Source organism: Saccopteryx leptura, chromosome 4 (assembly GCF_036850995.1).
Source record: "Saccopteryx leptura isolate mSacLep1 chromosome 4, mSacLep1_pri_phased_curated, whole genome shotgun sequence".
Lineage (NCBI taxonomy): Eukaryota > Metazoa > Chordata > Mammalia > Chiroptera > Emballonuridae > Saccopteryx > Saccopteryx leptura.
In genome coordinates, this window is record NC_089506.1 from 171,731,710 (window position 1) to 171,748,904 (window position 17,195).

Sequence of the window (17,195 nt, forward strand, 5' to 3'; positions counted from 1 at the left end):
CAGCTGTTTATCTTCTCCCTTTTGGTGTTATTGTTGTCACAAATTATCCTTGTTTCCTTGTGACTTTGTTGGAGCTTTTACCTGTAGTTTTGATTTATTTTGTTCTTTGTGACTTTTTGAATAACCCCCTTAAGTATATCCTGAAGTAGGGGTTTTCTAGTGATATATTTCCTCAGCCTCTGTATATCTGTAAAAGGTTTTATTTCTCTTTCCTACTTGAAGTATAACTTCGATGGATATAGTATTCTTGGTTGGTAATTTTTCTCTTTTAGTACTTTGAATATTTGGGTCCACTTTCTTCTGGCTTGTAGAGTTTCTGCTGAGAAGTCTGGTGATAACCTGATGGGCTTTACTTTATATGTTATATTCTTTTTTCTCTATCTGCCTCAAGGATTCTTTCTTTGTCATTGATTTCTGACAATTTTATTATTTTGTGTCTTGGAATTGGTCTGTTTGGGTTGTGGTAACTTGGTGTTCTGTTTGCTTCTTGGATTGGTGGCTATATCTCTTTCCATAAATTTGGAAAATTCTCAACAATTATTTGTTTGAATAGGCTCTCTGCTTCCTTCTCCCTCTCTTCTCCTGATACAGTGTTATTATTAGATTGTTCTTTCTGATGAAGTGGACAATTCTTGGAGATCTCTCAGATTTTTTTTTTAATTCATGAGTCTCTCTCCTCCTCTCTTTAGCATCTCTAGTTGCCTCACTTTGGTGTCAATGATTCTTTCCTCTATCTGGCTTGTTCTATTAGCTAAACTTGCTACCTCAGTCTTCAATTCCTGTATTAAGTTCTTCATCTCTACTTTAAAGTTTCAATCTCCTTGGTGAGGTATTCATTTTGTTCATTAACTTGTTTTCTGAGCTCATTAAGTTGCTTGGTATCCTCTCGCATCTTGTTGAATATTTTCAGAACTTCAATTTTGAATTCCTTATCATTTAACTCCAAGTTTTCTATGTTATTGAGATTTCTTTTCTGGAGATTTTTTATTTTCTTTCTGAACTATGTCTGTCTTGTGTAGGCATGGTATTCGATTTCTTCTTCCTTGGTGGCATTTGAGAGTGGTATTGTTAAGAATCGTAACAAAAAAACAACTAAAAAATACAATAAAAATCTAAAACTTTTAAAGATTATGACAAGTAAAAAAGAAAAATCATAGAAAAAAATCAAAAGCAAAGAAAAAATAAAAAACACCCACAAAAAATAAGAATTAAATATGAAAAGTAAAAAAAATTCAAAAATGAAAAAAGAATAAGAAAGAAAGAAAAAAAAGGAGAAAAAAAGAAAAAAATAAATTTTGGTTTTGCATGGTTTCTTCCAATTTGGTTTTGCATGGTTTCTTGCATGGTTGCTGTTTTACAACTTTTAGCTCTGTGAAGCGCCTGGCTGTCTGCTGAGATATTACTGTCACAATGATGCAGGTGGGGAAGCAGTCTCTTTGGTGTGTGGGGTGTGTTGTAAGGGCTTTATGGCTTTGGCTTTATGGCTTAGGCTTTTCTGCTTACAGCTCTAACATGGCATTCTCATGCTTTTGGGCACTCTTTCCCATGTCTCAGCAGACATGGAGACTAGACGTGGAACACTTTTGTTCAGGGGAGAGAGTGGCTCTGGAGAGCTAGCTATGGGTTCTTTCTCTGCCACTTTCTGAACCATGAGGTGGAGGAGGTTGGATCTGGAGAGCTGGTGGCTGCACTTTACCTTTCTCTGTCTCTGTCAAGTGTGGACTGCAGGCTGACCATGGGAACACAGGCTGTGGTCCTGCACTCTGGCAACTTTGGTTTATCTTCCCCTCTGCCCCTCAATTTTACCACTTCTTTGACAGAAGGAGACCCAGTCACTCTTAATTTCTCTCTCTTTTTACCCCTCAGGCAAAATCCAGAGGACCCAAGCTTCCCCCTCCCTATAGTCCATCAGAGAAAGAAAACCTCAGTCACTCCAGGTTTGTCTCCTCTCCTCTCCAAAGTCTACTTCAATTGCATGTTATCTTCTGCCCCTCTTTTCACACTGTCTCACCTTTAGTTCATTCAGGGTGTGGATCATTCAGACATGCCTGCAAGTCCAGCTGGTATTCCATTGCTGTGTTATAGTTGTTCAATTTGTTAAAATTTTAAGGGGAGAGATCAGGAGTATTTCTCACACCACCATTACTTTGCCTCTTTCTGTTTTTAAATAAAAAATCTAAACAGTCTCTTTTTTACTAAACCTAGTCCTAGATTGAACAGTTGTTGATCCTTCTGCTGTTTAATGAATGTAATGATTAATTCATAGAGACTTTGGGGTCTCTATATTGAGGAGGGAAAAATAAAGATAAAAAGATGAAAGGAGCTGAGAGAGTTCCTGGGTGGTGGGGTGAATTTAATAAGAATTTATTACAGGTGAAAGGGAAGTCCTGGTCATAGCTTCAATAGATCATGGCGTAAGAACAACTGGTTCTCAATGCTGACTAAAAGTTCGGTAGATATGCATAAGGTCCTGTGGCTCCTAGAAAAGCTAATATGATCATTGCTGCAAAACAGAAGAGTTTTGTCTAGGCTGAGGGACAGAATAGTCTGCCTAACTCAGAAACTTCCCGAATGGTTCCTGGTCTAGGAACTCTCACCAAAGATGGCTACCAGTGCCAGTAGGGAATTATATTGTAAGTAAGAACTGGATATATCTTGGCAAAAAGCTGATTCAAATAAATAAAATGATCTTCCCAGGCTTCCTCATCCCTATTACTGTTTTCTCTACTTTCAGAAAATATCAGCATTCACTTCTATATGCATTACTATTCTTTTCTTTCTCATAATGTAGTCTTTTCATAGCAGCCCAAGTGCCCTTCTAAATATATAATTATGCTCATGCCACTGTCCTGATTTCAGTCCACCAATTGCATTCCATTATTCTTAGAATAAAAATCCAAACTCATCCCATCTCCTCAGCATTCTCTGTGAACCAACTCCTGCCCATCCTTCTAAGCCTGCCTTCTCTACTACCCTCTCTATGGATCAGGACTCTCTAGCCACATAGCACTTCCATTCCTTGAATATCACAGAGGGAGCATTTTTCTAAGAGCTCTTGAAATAATGATCCCTTCTTTCTGGAATCCTCTTACTACACTCTTCCCATCACTGGATCCCCACTTTAAGAACCTCTGTTGTCTTTATCAACTCAACCTGCATAATTTTCCTTATAGGACTTACCTCACTTAATTTGTGGTCAACTTGTTTCTCTTTCACATCAGAATATAATATGAAAACAGAGATCCTATCTAGTTTGTTGAATCCTTTAATTCAGGCATTTAACAAATATGTGAAAAAGTAGAAAAACAAGGAGGCCATACAACCACTGGATAAAAAGAAATGGGCAAAAAATGGAGTGGGTATACTGAGTTTCTGTAAAGATATTTAAGCAGAGGCTAGATGACTGCTTGATGAAAATAATTAGAGCCTTTTAACTTAATTGCTTAATTACTATTGTATTTATTGATTATTTGGTATATATCAGTCACTGTGAAAGGCACATAGGTATACAAAGAAGAAAAATCAGGTGGTTCCTGTGCCTGCCCTCAAGGATTTTACAACCCAAGGAGAAGGAAAGTGGAAGATATGTAAACAAGACCTTATGAGTTCAGTGCAATGTTATATTAGAACTATACATGAAAAACAATGCCAAAAATGTGACTGAAGGAAATAGGGTATAGGAAAATTCAGTGATTCTTGAAAAAACAAAAAAGAGGACTTTTCAGGTGGGCTAGGAGTTAAGGGGGAATTTCTTTGCAAATAGCAATATAAAGAGAGCATGGTGTGTTCTGGGAAGTGAAATGAGATTGCCAAGGGTTTAATGAAGGCTATGCAGAGGCAGAGGTGAGAAAGAAACACATGATAATAAGAGAGATGGTGGGGCAGGCAAGAGCCAGAGCAGGAAAGGCCTTGTATGCTTCTGCAGGGAATGTGGATATTATCTTGGAGGCAGAAAGGAACATCATACAATGATCAGATTTTCTTTTCAGAAAGACCACAGAGGCAGGACAGTGTTTTCAGAAGCCTGGAATTGGAGAGAGTTTGGTGCTGTTATGCCAGTTAGATCAGAGAGGAGAGAGGCATCAATAAGAGCACTCACAGGCCATAGGAATACTTAGAAATTTAGGAGGTAGTAAACCCAGCATTTAGGTGGGCCTCCAACTCTGATGCAGAAGTTGTTCAAAGTTTTAGATGAAGAACAAAAAAATCTAGATGTCATTCTTTTTTCCTCTTTTTTCTTCCCAGCCCACATCCAATTCTTCAGCAAGTTCTTTCTTAAAATTTATCCTAAATTTGTCTCTTTATCCTATCTTTATTTCTACCATCCTAGTCCAAGATATCACCATCTGTTGTCTAAACTATGCAAGAGCTCCCTGTCTTCTTTCTTCCTCTCTAGTCCCTCAATAAACCCTTGTTCACAGAGCAGCTGGAGTGATCTTTCTAAAAAGCAAATCAGACTACATCACTTCCCTGCTAACAACTTCATACTTAGAAATAAATCCCAAAGTCTTTTCCTAGTCTACAGGAGTTCTTGCTTACCTCTCTGACCTAATCTTAAAATTACTCTATAACTCAACTTTGTCTCATTGCCTTTGTCTGAAGTAATTCCTTTTCCAGATCTTTTCATGTTACCCTTCTTATCAATCAGATCTTTACTTAGATCATGCTCCACTAATAAGTATCTATAGGTGTTTACAGTGTGTAAATTTATATGTGAAGATATTAAATGTCATTCCTCATTGTAGTATAAGTTCTTAAAGAGCAAAATCCTTCAATATCTTGCCCTCTGCTACATCTCAGTACCCAGCACGTGGGACATAGTAGAATGTGATACATATTCTTTAGAATGAATAAATAAATGAAATAAAAGAACTCTGTTTTGGTGCCTTTAACAGTGTTGTTGTTGTTGTTTTCCTCCTGAGAGGCATTTTAGGGGAATTGCTTTTCCTTCTTTGCCTGGGCTGCCTTCCTCATCCAACCTGAAGTCTCCCCTTACAGCTGAGTGTTCCAGGAGATAGATGCAGTGGCTTTTCTTGCAAACTAGCTACCCTCTCCCTTTCTGTGCTTGCAGTATTTGCCTCCAGTAAGGTAAGCTACAAATCTGCTCCAAGCTTACCAGTTGAGAATGGAAAGCAGAAGGAAGGACAGGAGCAGGGAGGAGAGAAGACGAGGATATTTTTCCTTGCCAAGACCAAGTGGCGTAGGTCTACTAACTATACAAATATTCAATACCTTGGGCCCTTGATTTTCCCAGCATGATCATGTTACCTGTGAGTTATTTTTAAACAGTTCAAGTATAAATATGTGATAAATATATGGGGTTTAAATTAATAACACACTCTCAAGTGTTTTGTTAACATTTCAAGTGGCCCATTCAAGAACCTGCTCTCAAAAGATCTCTAGAGAAATTATTACAATATCATGATTGTTTTTATTGTTTTAAATTTTTTCCTTTCTTTTTTTGTTACTTAGAAAATTAAATTTAATGGGATTGATCAATAAGAGTAGGTAGGTTTCAGGTAAACATTTCTATAGCATTTAAGCTGTTGATTGTGTTATGTGCCCATCACCCAAAGTCAAATCATTTTCTGTCACCATATATTTGTCCTTCTTTATTCTCCTCCCCTCCACTTTCTTATCCTGGTAACCACTTTACTTTTATCTATATCTACAATCATGATTTAAAACAGGGGTCGGGAACCTTTATGGCTGAGAGAGCCATGAACGCCACATATTTTAAAATGTAATTCCGTGAGAGCCATACAATATGTTTAACATAATGTTTAATACAAGTAAATGTATGCATTTTATGTAAGACCAAAACTTTTAAAGTATAATAAGTCTCTGAATTCTTTTTAATAACGTTGTTATGCTATTGCTAACCAATGATGAATAAAGTACTTCTTACCATTAATGCGAGTTCTGATGCTGCATGGTTTTGCTGATGGCTTTGTAGTCTGGTTGATACGTGGTGAGGTTAAGCTTCATGCAGGCGTTGAGACTTCCATCCATTAAACGTGATCGTAGGTTGGTCTTAACATTCTTTAGATGTGAAAAAGACTGCTCACATGCATACCTAGAGCCAAACATTGTCAGTACAGCAATACTCACGTGCTGCAGTGTGTGGTATGTGATGGGAAGTGCATTCCAAGTTTTGACAATCAGCTGGTCTGCAGGTTGAAGTTTTTTCATTTCTCCCCACTTGTGTTTGCTCGCCAACTTTGCTTGCTGTCATGCAAGTCTCTCCAAATCTTCATTCAGTGACTTGAACTTATTCACCCACATGTCTGAAGCCTTCAGGTCAGCAGCTTGTAGCTCAAAATCTCTGACGGGAACACTGGAGATGTAACTCAGGTCAGCGCTGTCCACTGCACACTCGTGTGGATGGGTAATGAACTTAAAAAGATGAGTGTGCTCACAAAATTCTCCAAAGCGCACTTTGAATGACTGCAGGAGATTAGATGTGAAGCCCACTAGCTGCTGGAGATCAAGATGTTGAGCAGGTTCACTTGCTGTGCATGCATCTTTAAACTCTCCCAGTTTTTCAAAGTGTAGTAAACAACCTGTTTCAATGTCGGTGATGAAGAGTTCTAGCTTGTTTTCAAGTGCAAACACTGCTTGTTGAAGGGATAAGACTGTATTTCCAACGCCTTGCATTTTCACATTGAGCTGGTTCAGATGTTCAGTCATGTCCACAAGATAGTAGAACTTCAGGAGCCACTCAGTGTTAGCTAACTCAGGATGCTCGACATTTTTCATTTCAAGAAAAGTCCGGATTTCGCTCAGACAAGCCACAAAACAGCTGAGCACCTTCCCTCTTGACAACCAATGCACATTGCTGTGCAGAAGCAGATCAGGATAATTATTTCCAACTTCATCTAGCAGTGTTTTAAACTGGCGATCATTTAAAGCTTGGGCAACAATAAAGTTGACCACCCAAATGACCAGCGACATCACATCACCAAGCTGCTCACCACACATCTGAGCACAAAGCGCCTCCTGATGTAGGATGCAGTGAAAACTTAGGATGGGTCTCTTTTCATGTTCATGAAGAAGCGCTATGAATCCTCTGTTTTTCCCCACCATGCACAGAGCACCATCAGTACACACGGAAATAAGTTTATCCATCGGTAGATTTTTTTCTTTAGTGAACTCAGTGAAAGTCTTGAATAAGTCCTCCCCTCTTGTTGTCTCTTCCATAGGCAAAACAGCAAGACTTTCCTCACATGATGTGTCACCAACAGCATACCTTGCAATCATGCTGAACTGGGATAAATGGCTTATGTCTGTTGACTCATCCAAAGAGAGAGAAAAGAATGGTGCTGCATTTATATCCTTCACTTGTGTTGCCTCATTTTGGTTTGCCATCATGATGGTACAATCATGAACAGTTCTTGCCAACAGAGGCATGTCTTTTATTTGTTTGAATATCTTGTCTTTATCTGAAAAGCCGTCAAAAAATTCATTGGCAACATCAAGCATGAATGTTTTGGCATACTCCCCATCTGTGAATGGCTTTCTGTTTCTCACAATTGCTAAAGCACCAGCAAAGTTAGCCGAATTCCAGTCACCTTATTGGGTCCAAACATAGAGTTGCTGCTGACTAGCTTGCACTCTGCACAGTAGCTCTTGACATACTTTCTTCCTGCTGTTCCCTGCTGGATACTTCGATGCAAATGTAGTATGGCGTGTGTTGAAGTGCCGCTTTATATTTGACCATTTCATCAATGCAATTTTATCATTGCATATTAGACACATTGCAGAACCTACTCTCTCCACAAAAGCGAATTTCTCTGTCCGTTCCTGCTGAAAAGTATGATACTCCTCATCCTTTATTCTTTTAGCCATCTTCTTTGTCAAAAGGGTTTCTGCAATTAGCTAGCTGCCTACTTGATTAAAAGGAGGGAAGTTTACTTCCTGACCTCACAATGACCCGTGTACATTATGCATTATCCAATAAAAATTTGGTGTTATCACACAGGACAGCTGTGATTGGCTCCAGCCACCCGCAACCATGAACATGAGCGGTAGGAAATGAATGGATTGTAATACATGAGAATGTTTTATATTTTTAACATTATTATTTTTTTATTAAAGATTTGTCTGTGAGCCAGATGCAGGCATCAAAAGAGCCACACCTGGCTTGTTAGCCATAGGTTCCTGATCCCTGATTTAAAACTATATCTACAGATTTACTCATTAGCAGCAGAGATAAGAGAATCACATTTTCCTTGGTGAAATGCGTAGTGTTCAAGCCATTCGGTTGGCTGGAAATATGACACTGGGACCTCTGCCCTTTCATGAGAAGAGTAAGGACCTAGAATATCTATCCTTTCATGGACAATGAATGTTGCAGGGCCTGCAAGTCACACATATTCCAGGTGCAGAAGACCTGTCTTTGTCCCAGGCCCGCTGCCCACTCATCCTTCACTCAGGTCTTGGGAAATGGTACAGTGAGTGGAAGGCAGGTTGATCTCACCATCAGAATACTTCACACTGGCCTCAAAGTGAACCTTTCATATAATGTACTATCAGAGTGCCCACGAGGTAGAGAACCAAAACATGACTGAAATTATGGGAACAGGACATATAATGTTTCTGCACCTGCCTCCTAAGAAATGTTTGTACTTGAGATAGGCTTCTCGCTGATGATTATTTTTACTTGAATGTATGACTGATCATGAGGTTTAAGGCAGGGAGCAGGCAGATCACACCACAAGTGAATTGTCAGATGCTGTCTACCTTTGTTAAAGAGCCTTATCCCCGTGAATAGCAAAATGACTTGAGTTACATCACAGGACGTGCTCAGCCCTTTCACCTGGCTAAGGTCCCAGCAGTCCATGCCCACCAGCTTTCCATCAGCCCCAGTGGGCAGGGCAATTGCATGCGCTGGTTACTAATAAATGAAACCTTGCCTGGGAAACTAGGGAGGCTCCTTCAAAGCAAGCACAGATCGCTCTGTACCACTTTGTTACACATTTATATCCTCATGATGACAAGGCTTTTATGAGAAGAAATCTTAGTGTAGGGCTTCAGCAATATATATCCCAACCTCAAGAGATCCATGTCTCAATTTGTAACTTCCCAACATCAGCACCTTGCTAATGCCTATCTGTATTTTTCGATTTGCCTTTGCTCCCATGCTTATCCAGTTTTCCTGAACCAGCCTTTTCTCAGGTCAGCACTTTAAAAACTTATCTTTGCGAGGAAGCAGCCTCCTGCTATTAATGGCTCAACTAGTTTTCTTCGGAGTTGATCCTGCAAAAGTACAAATTTAATAGCCTCTGACTCTGAAAATGGAGGATGATATCTAAAGATCAGCCACTTAGAAAATTAATATTGTGGTTCATTAAAGCAAATTGCAGTTAAAATATAAAAATGTCCTATGACTTCCAAAGTTTTATATAAGACTTACCAACATTTTTCAAGACAGTCAATTTAGCAGAGTGGATAAGAGTGTGGCTTTCTGAGCCAGACTGCCTGGGGTTGAATCCTGACTCTCATACTGGCTAACTGAATGATCTTGGAAAATTTACTTCACTGGGCTGTAGTGTCCCTACCTGTAAAACTACAAAAAGAGAAGCAACTGTTCCATGGGATTGAATTAAATTTAAATTTTATAAGGCCTAAGAAGTGCTTAAAATATGGCTGAAACTTATGTTTTGAAAAATTAATTTATCAATACTTTCAAGGTCATCCTTAATAATAACTTTGATAGTGTCTACCCTACTCTGCTGCCAGCTTGGATCCCTCTGATTGTGGGGAGAGTGCTGGAGAGGGGAAAGGAGGTTGTAGGGGAAATAAATAGTGATTGAGGGAAACTTGACTTGGGGTGATGAACACACAAGACAGTGTACAGATGATGTGTTGTATAATTTGTTAACCAGTGTAACTCCAATAAATTTAATAAAAAGGAAAACATAGAATAATAAAACAAAAATAATAACTTTGATAGAAAGGAAGATTGTTTTAAAGGAAAGAATGACTGGGTCCTATTTGCAGTCTATCTACCAACCAGCTCTGTGATTTTGAAAAAATGGTTTGACCTTTCTGGACTCTGTTTTTATTTATAAAGAGAAGAATTGGCCTAGATAATTTCCAAGTTTATCTATAACACTAAAATGTTATAATTCTGTGATCTATTTTTCATTCTGGACTTTAAAGAAATATTTTAAAAGAGAGTCTCAAAAAGACATAAGATTAATAAAAGTAAATGGAAAGGAGAAAGTGTGTTTAAATTTCTTTTGACTTGGAGACAGAACCACTGGGTACAGACCTGACCAATTACTTGTTCTTCCTAACCTGTCCCAACCCTTACTTTTTCTTTTTTTGGCCTTATCTGGCTCTTGGCAAACACATTAATTGGAAGATGAAAAAAGAAAAAGCTTTGATTGAGGTTAAGTGGTTTACAGATGGGTTTGATCTGTAAACAACGCATGTGTGTTGGAGGCTATGTGTAGACACATCTTATCTCAAGAAGCCTGAGAAATTCCATGTCCAGAGACAGTCTGAAAGTCAGGTCAGTGGTCTTCTCTAAAAAAAGATTGACTTCTGCCCCAGCATTGAAACTGAGAAAGCTGTTAGTTATTTTTTTATTTAAAAATATGTAACCCATGGAAGAAGAAAGATGGTGACGGAGTAGGTAGAAATTCCAACTGCTACCTACCAGAACCAAATTGAATCACAACTTAATTTAAGAACAATTATCTTGAAAAACCAACTTTGGACTAAACTAAGAGGAATCTATAACCAAGGATCACCAAAGAAGCCACATCGAGACTGGTAGAAAGGGCAGAGACGCAGAAAGGGCTGCCCCACTCCCAGGAGCAAGCTGTGACCTGGAGGGACTCTCATGATGGGGTGGTTTCCCTGAAAGGTGTGAGTCCTCAACCCCAGGCCCGGAGCCACAGCCTAGAGCCCCAGAGCCTAGAAGAGGTGCCCAGACAGCATTTAGCTGTGAAAAGAGCCAGGTTTCTGTCCACAATAGACACAATTCTCCGATGCAGATTCTGTCTCTGTTTTAAAGGGCCTGTGCAGAAAACCTCATTTATAACCACTTATCTGGGGCTCTGGTGGGAGAGAGCTGAGAGGACTGGAGTTGCAGGAGGAGAGTGTAAAGTTAGAGGCCCAGGGAGAGACATTGTAGGGGACTCTCACTTGAACCCCTGTGCTGAGTCATTTGCCAATACTGAAGCTGCCATTTTTCTTGGGCAAAGCATCCCCTTTGTGTGACATCAGCCAGGGGAAAAGCAGCTTCTCCACCCTCGGGAGTCTCTTCTACCCCAGATATGGCGATGGGTCATTCTGAGAGGCCAGGAAGCAGGGGGCACATCAGTGACTCCGTTTTCTGTTGTTGATACTGGAGCTCTGCCCCCACACTCTCCCGAGTCTATGACTGGTGCTTCCACCTCACAAGAGACTCTGCTAAAACTGTCTGGAGAGGGGGCAGACCACACATCTGGGTCTCAAAGGCCATACCCACTGGACTCCTGGGGCCACACCCTACTGAGGTCTGTGCAAAAAGTCTAGACAGACTGACACCTGGGGCCAAGAAGTGGAGCCACAGCCACCACCCTTCCTAATCACTGAATTGCCACAGGCTTTAGACTCTAGCAGAGGTTATTTCAGTGGTGAAGCCCAACAAACAGCCAACAGACAAGCTGCAGGAGGCGAGACTCAGGGAAACTTGGCCATTTAAGTGAACTTTCTCCCAGAACCAGAGTGGGTAAAAGCCAGCCTAAGAGTGCAGCTTGGTATTTCCATGTATACTTGGGCCCAGCAGCAGCAGCAGCCATAAACTCTGAATGGCTTGTAGCTCCAAGAGGGTTGATGAGGGCCAGTCATGGGCAGTGTCTCCCACTGGTCTGTGCTAGATTCTTGCTTAGGAGACCCTGGGGTGACACATTCAGTGGCCAGCTGTGGAAAGCATCAGTTCAGGAACTAACAACCCTTGCTAGAGTGGTATCCTAAGGAAAAGCTCCTCACACCAGGCCCAGCTGAGTCGAGTTCCACTCTCTATAATCAGCACAAGCACAGCAGCTCACGTGCATTGGATAGGGTGGAGCTTCACAGTCAGTCAGCCTGGGCACTGGATATTCTGTCCTGCTAGGCTAGATTCCACAGGGGGGAGGGAAAGAGGGTTGGAGCATGGACATTTAAAGTGTGGGTCCCTGTGAGTCTGTTGTTGGATCTTGTTGAGGGGCTTAGCCACTTTGGGGAAGGGCACAGTCAGCCCCAGGAGAGGACTCTCAGTCTTCTTCCCTGAGACTGGGATCTCAACAGCTGAAAGAACTTCTGCAGAGGTGGCTGTCAGCCACATTCAGTCTGAACCTGCTGCTCACCTTGTTAGAGAGAAACAAAATTTGAGTATCTAGCAGTGGCTGAGGGATCAAGCTCTGCAGTAGGGGCCACATTCCCTGTACTGAGCTCCTGACCAAGTGACTCCTGAAGTAGGGGGTCCCACAAATGTATTCACAACTTCAGCTGCCCTAACCCACCAATCATGTAACCTGTAGAAGGTTTGGTTGGGTGAGGCCAATCTTAGCCCACACTACAGTCTTACTACAGAAGACTCTGTGATAAGACCAGGCAGCTACAAGAGGAGGAGGAGCAGCTGAAAATGGAGACAAATCTTAACAGAGCTTCAGGCTTTTATGGAACTCTTATCTCTAACCAGGAGAAAGCTGATCCTTATTCAAAGGTTGGCCCCTCCCACCGTACACAGACACAGAAAACACAAACACAACAGTGAAAAGTACAGTAGCTACAAACTGGTAGCCCACAGTGGGTTACAAACAACAGCTGATGCCAACTCAAGAAGAACCAGAATCAACACTACTGGTAGTTTGTGGCAGAAAGCACCAACCCTAGACTCAACTACCTACACAAGATGCACAACCAAAGGTGGAGTCAAGCAGGCACCAGATACTGTGGAGAATAAATATGCCCAATAGGATAGACATTGCACAGTGGTTAATACATATGATCAAAGTTGATCTTTAGAGCCAGACAGCCTAAAGTGATAACCGTACCCATGAAAGGACCAACTGCATCTAATACATACAACAAGAGGGAAAATAGTACCCTCAAGAAGCATTTCTAGAACAAGGAAAACAAGTGGCCTGGAGGACAATACCACCCAGCCCATCTTCTTCATAAAGACCCCACAAAAATTTCAAAGTCAGACAGCACTACCTAATACACAGACAAAATGGGCACACACAGAAATGCGCCCCAAATGAATCAACAAGAGAAATCCCCAGAAAAAAAAAACTGAATGAGATGAAAATAACCAAAATACCAGATGCAGAGTTTAAAACAATGATATTTAGGATGCTCAAGGAGCAACAATTGATGGACATAATGAGCACATAAATAAACAGATAGGAAGCATCAAAAAGGACATTGAAATCATAAAAAGAAATGACACCAGTCAGAAATGACAAATACAATATCAGAAATTAAGACTGCACTAGAAGGAATTAATAGCAGGCTGGATGAAGCAGCAGAGGATCGAATCAGTGATTTATAGAACAAGATAAACAAAAGCATGGAAGCAGAGCAGCAAAAAGAAAAGATGCTCAAAAGTCTGAGAAAACTCTAAGAGAGCTCTGTGACAACATGAAGAGAAACAACATCCACATCATAGGGGTTCCTGAAGGAGAAGAGAACAAACAAGGAATAGAGGACCTGTTTGAAAAACTCAGAGTTGAAAATTTCCATAAATTGATGAAGGAAAAAGTCACACAAGTTCAAGTAGCACAGAGAGTTCCATTAAAGAAGAACCCAAGGAGGCTTACAGCAAGACACATTATATTTAAAGTGTCAAAGTTAAGAGACAAAGAAAAAATACTAAAAGCTGCAAGAGAAAAGCAGTTAATTACCTACAGAGAAGCCCCCATAAGCATGACATCCTACTTCTCAATAGAAACAGTTGAGGCCAGAAAGGATTGGCAAGAAATATTCAAAGTGATGCAAAGCAAGAACCTACCACCAAGACTTCCTTATCCAGCAAGGCTATCATTTAAAATTGAAGAAGAAATAAAAAGCTTCCCAGACAAAAAAACAAAACAAAACTCAAGGAATTAATTAGAACCAAACCAGTACTCCAAGAAGTGTTAAAGGGCCTGCTGTAAAAAGGCAAAGAAAAAAATCTAGAAAAAAAGGATTGTAGATTTAAAGAATAAAATGGCAATAAACAACTACATATCAATAATAACCTTAAATGTAGATGGATTAAATGCTCCAATCAAATAGGATAGCTGCATGGATAAGAAAACAAGACCCATATATATGCTGTCTATAAGAGACCTACCTCAGAACAAAAGATATACGTAGACTAAAAGTAAAGGAATGGGAAAAAGTATTTCACGCAAATGGAAATAGAAAAAAGCTGGGTAGCAATACTTATATCTGACAAAATAGACTTTAAAACAAAGGCTATAGTAAAAGGTAAAGAAGGTCACTACATAATGATAAAGGGAGCAATTCAATAGGATATAACCATTGTAAATATCTATGCAGCTAATATAGTAGTACCTAAATATGTAAAACAGATTTTGATAAACATAAAGGGAGAGATCAACAGCAACATTATAATAATAGGGGATTTTAATACCCCACTAATATCAATAAGTAGATTCTCCAAAAAGAAAATTAACAAACAGTGGCCTTAAATGATCACATTAGATCAACTAGATTTAATAGATATCTTCAGAACCTTTCATCCCAAAGCAGCAGAATATACATTCTTTTCAAGTGTTCATGGAACATTTATTCTCCAGGATAGACCACAAGTTAGGACACAGAATGAGTCTCAATAAATTTAAGAAGATTGAAACCATATCAGGCATCTTGTCTGATCACAATGGCATGAATCTAGAAATAACTACAGTAGAAGAACTGGAAAACATTCAAACACTTGGAGGCTAAATAACATGTTATTTATTAATGAATAGGTTAACCATAAGATCAAGGAAGAAATAAAAAATTTCCTTGAAACAAATGAAAATTAACATACAGCAACTCAAAATTTATGAGACACAGCTAAAGCAGTCCTGAGAAGGAAGTTCATAGCATTACAAGTATACCTTAAGAAGCAAGAAAAAACTCAAAGAACTTAACCCTGTATCTAAAAGAACTAGAAAAAGAAAAACAAATAAAGCTGAGAGGAAGGAGAAGGAAGGATATATCATAATAAAGATCAGAGCAGAAATAAATGACATAAAAGCTAAAAAAACAAAAACAAACAAACAAAAAAAACAATACAGAAAATAAATGAAGCCAAGACCTGTTTTTTTGAAAAGGTATACAAGATTGATGAACCTTTAACTAGATTCATCAAGAAAAAAAATGAGACTCATATAAATAAAATTAGAAATGAAAGTGGAGAAGTAACAACTGACATCACAAAATTACAAAGGATTGTAAGAAAATATTATGAAGATCTTTATGCCAAAAAATTGGACAACCTATGGTGGCAAGATGGTGATGGAGTAGGCAGACGAACCAACAACTTCCACCTCCCAAAACCAAAGTGGATTACAACTTAATTTTAAGAACCATCATCTGGAAAAACCAACTTTGGACTAAACTAAGAGGACTCTTCAACCAAGGAACACTGAATAAGCCACACTGAGACAGTAGGAAAAGCTGAAACACAGAGAGGCTGCCCAGCTCCCCGGAGCAAATGGCAGCCCGGAGAGACTTGCATGGTGGGAAATGACTTTAATGGAGAGGGGAGAATCCTGATCCCCAGAAACAAAGCCCCAGCCTGCAGCCCCAGAGCCTAGAAGAGCCGTATGAACAGTATTATGCTGCAAAACAAGTCAGGATACTGTTTGTGAGAAAGAAACAGATTTCTTAGACCCAGGATTCTTCTTAAAGGAACCATGCAGAAAACCTCTCTCACAATGACCCAATCGGGGTTCCAGGGGATAGGGAGAGAGAAGAGGACCGGAGTAGCAGGAAGAGAGTGTAATCTATGACAGTGGTCCCAAACTTTTTTGGGGCCACAGACCGGTTTAATGTCAGAAAATATTTTCATGGACCGGCTTTTAGGGTGGGACAGATAAATGTATCACATGACAGAGACAAGCATCAAGAGTGAGTCTTAGACGGATGTAACAGAGGGAATCTGGTCATTTTTTAAAAATAAAACATCATTCAGACTTAAATATCAATAAAACAGAAATAATTTAAGTTATTTATTCTTTCTCTGTGGACCAATACCAAATGGCCCATGGCCCGGTACCGGTCCATGGCCTGGGGATTGAGGACCACTGATCTAGGAGACGCAGGGAGAAACACTTTGAGAGACAGCCACCATAAAACCTGGCTGAGTCACTCCCCAAATCTGCAGTAAATATTTCCCCTGCAAACAGCAATACCAGCAAAGGGAAGCAGGACACCAGGCAAACAAGCTCTTCCATGGCACTCAGAACAGAATTGCTTAGAAGGAGGGAGCTTTTGGTACTACAGTATTGAGTGTTAGGGTCTGAGCTGCAGCACCCCCACCCACACAGCTGAGGGCTTGTTGGAGGGCGGGTGGCAGCAGAATGCAAAAGTGCAGTTCTGTTGGCAAGGGCAGAAGCTGGCTGACCACAACTGAGGTCTGGGCATGAGCTCAGTCTTGCCCAGTGAGGGTGGAGGGGATGCACAAAAGTGGTCAGGCTGGGCTGCACGCTGCCTGCAAACCTGCCTGCAGGGGAAGGGCGAAAGCCCCAGAAAGGGTGGAGACCCACCACTGAGCAAGAATGCAGGCACGCAGCCTCACCTGGCCAGCAGAACGGAGGCTTGCTGCCTGACACACAGGCCAGCTCCTACCACGGGGGTGGGGCAAAAGCCCAGAACAGGCAGAGTCCTGCAACTGAGTGTAAGTGCGCAGCCCAGCCCAGCCTAAGTAGCTGAGGCTTGCAGTCAGGGCGAAAGCCAAAAACAGATAGAGCCCCTAAGCTGAGCAAAGGTGATCACCCCTGCCTGCAGTGCCAAGGCTTGTGGCCCAGCACAGTGCATAACCCAACCCATGGGAGTGGGGTGAAGGCCGAGGTCACTGAGGCTTGTAGACCCAGCGCGTGATCACAGCCCCACCCGTGGAGGAGAGGTGGAAACATCAGTGACAGCCCCAGCAGGCTGGCACCGGCAACGCCAATACCCGAACACCCTAGCCAACAGAGGCAGAGGGGGTGGCAGGCCTG

At 40.7% G+C, this 17,195-nt stretch overlaps 1 protein-coding gene across 3 annotated transcripts in view; it reads left to right on the forward strand.

Annotated features, from left to right (window-relative positions):
- Positions 1-17,195, forward strand: part of KCNN2 (potassium calcium-activated channel subfamily N member 2) — a 543,720-nt gene that overhangs the window by 213,922 nt on the left and 312,603 nt on the right. Inside the window, exon 1 of one of the 3 annotated variants that reach the window (XM_066382035.1) lies at positions 1,922-1,937. The exons of the other annotated variants lie outside the window; for them this stretch is intronic. The gene's annotated coding sequence lies outside the window, so the exon portion shown is untranslated. Of the gene's footprint in view, positions 1-1,921; positions 1,938-17,195 lie in introns of those variants that run through there. 3 annotated transcript variants of the gene reach the window in all.